This window comes from Physeter macrocephalus, chromosome 15 (genome assembly GCF_002837175.3).
Source record: "Physeter macrocephalus isolate SW-GA chromosome 15, ASM283717v5, whole genome shotgun sequence".
NCBI lineage: Eukaryota > Metazoa > Chordata > Mammalia > Artiodactyla > Physeteridae > Physeter > Physeter macrocephalus.
In genome coordinates, this window is record NC_041228.1 from 62,946,912 (window position 1) to 62,949,326 (window position 2,415).

The following is a 2,415-nucleotide window of genomic DNA, read 5'->3' on the forward strand; positions in this document are numbered from 1 at the left end:
GGGGGGGGGGGGGAGGGGGGGGGGGGGGGGGGGGGGGGGGGGGGGGGGGGGGGGGGGGGGGGGGGGGGGGGGGGGGGGGGGGGGGGGGGGGGGGGGCGAGGGGGGGGGGGGGGGGGGGGGGGGTGGGGGGGGGGGGGGGGACGACACAGGTGTCCAGAGGGGAGGAGCCGAGAGGAAGGCGAGGATGCCGGCACAGACGGAGGGTGGAGGGCTGGGGGAGGGGGAGCAGGGACCCGGGAGGTGGGGTCGTTGGGGCCGCGGTGGGAACGGCCGGAAGAGGGGACCGCGGGTGGAGCGACGGTGCCGGAGAGAGAGGGGGAGGGTCCCTTTGGGGGGGAGGGCAGGACTGGGGAGGGGACGGGGGCAGAGGAGGGGAGATGGCGGGAGGCCCATCCCTGGAGGGTCTGCGGGCCAGGGGCCTGGGGGCGCAGGGGGAACGGCGGGGCGGGGGCGCGCCGGCGGCTGGTGGTGGTGGCTATTTCTGTATAATGGGCAAGTGATAAATACGTAACGCGCCGAAATGGGGAAGGTAGGTGGGGCAGAGGGGGCAAAATATATCCTATGACAGGCAAGTTCGGTCGTGGCTCTTACGAACTACTACGGTGAGGGCCCGGCTTAAAGGGGTGGTTGGCAGTTAATGACCTTGCCGAGGTGAAGGCAGTTGGGCGAAGAGACAGAGATCAGTTACAGAATCCGCTGTGCGAGGGCAGAGCCTCCAGCCCCTCGCGGGGCGGGCCGGGGACTGTGGGGATTGTGTCGAGGCGGGTGTTCCGCGGAGGCAACTGAGGAGACGCTGAGCTAACTGAGGAGACGCTGAGCTGGGATTCTTCGGGAGGGGGGCGGGGATAATGGCCTTGGGTTCTGGAAGACCCTGGAAATATGTGCAGAATTTTGCACTTGCGGAGAATTTTCTTCGGAAAGGGTCTTTGCTTGGCGTGACGCGTCCCCCCGCCCCTTCCCCAGAAGGTTTAGAGCTACTTGGGTAGAGAAGGACTGTTCACTTAGGGAACATTTGTACTGAAGGATTTTAAATTGGGTGGTTCCTCCAGAAAGGATAGAGACGATCTTTTAAAGGTGTTTCACTGTTAGCTGAAAACCTTTATTTTTAATGTTTGATTTCACAATTTTGGTGAACTTCTGAGCATTACTTCTCCTCTGATGCCTCCTTGTGATTTAAGGGAGCATGATGAACATTTGAAATCAAAATTGTGATGGGCAGGCGGGTTATTAGTAACCTTGTAGGAGAAAAGATTGCAGCATTGTTCCTGGTGGCTATTTCTTCTCCGTCCTTGCTTTCTTAACATGATTCACACATACTGTTGTGAATTGAGCTGCAGTAGGAAAAAACAATCTTTTTTAATAAAGCCATCAAAACCCAGACATTGTGCATCTCGATTGTTTTGTAAAATGACAAGTTTTTCATTTTTCAGTTTGCCTATATTTTACTGTAAAACAGATAACACATAGCACTTGGATTGTAGATTTGCTGCCGTTTGCAGCAGGCCTGTATTAGATTTGTGAAACACTTAAACGCCAAACTATGTGATGTCTGTGGGTTTTTTTGTCCTGCTATGTTTTCAGCTCAAGACACCATTGCCACATTCTATTGCATGGCAGTGTAGTTGAAATTTATTCCTAAGTGATCATTAGTTGGTAGGATATAGTGCAGATTTCCTCACACATCACTAAATTTTTCCTTAAAAACCTGTGTTTTGTATTTGTAAAAATGTTGCTGTATAATCCAAGTATGTACTGTTAACTTCAGATATACTGCCACGTCATTTTTTTTTTTTAAGATTTAATTTATTTTTCGGCTGCGTTGGGTCTTCGTTGCTGCGTGCTGGCTTTCTCTAGTTGCGGCGAGCGGGAGCTACTCTTCGTTGCGGTTCGCGGGCTTCTCATTGCGGTGGCTTCTCATTATGGAGCATGGGCTCTAGGCACACGGGCTTCAGTAGTTGTGGCGTGCAGGCTCAGTAGTTGTGGCACACGGGCTTAGTTGTTCCGCGGCATGTGGGATCTTCCCAGACCAGGGATGGAACCCATGTCTCCTGCTTCTCATTGTGGAGCATGGGCTCTAGGCACACGGGCTTCAGTAGTTGTGGCGTGCAGGCTCAGTAGTTGTGGCACACGGGCTTAGTTGTTCCGCGGCATGTGGGATCTTCCCAGACCAGGGATGGAACCCATGTCTCCTGGATTGTCAGGCAGATTCTTATCCACTGCGCCACCAGGGAAGTCCCTGCCATGTAATTTTAAAGTTTTAGTTTTTTATTTGGAAGTAACTTCAAGTTTACAGAGGAGTGCCAAGAATAAGAATAATACAGGGCATCCCTGGTGGCGCAGTGGTTGAGAGTCCGCCTGCCGATGCAGGGGACACGGGTTCGTGCCCCGGTCTGGGAAGATCCCACATGCCGCGGA

At 54.1% G+C, this 2,415-nt stretch overlaps 1 protein-coding gene across 9 annotated transcripts in view; it reads left to right on the top strand.

The window, feature by feature from the left end:
* The window catches only part of STAU2 (staufen double-stranded RNA binding protein 2), a 319,639-nt gene that overhangs the window by 1,690 nt on the left and 315,534 nt on the right, over nt 1–2,415 (top strand). The window lies entirely within an intron of this gene.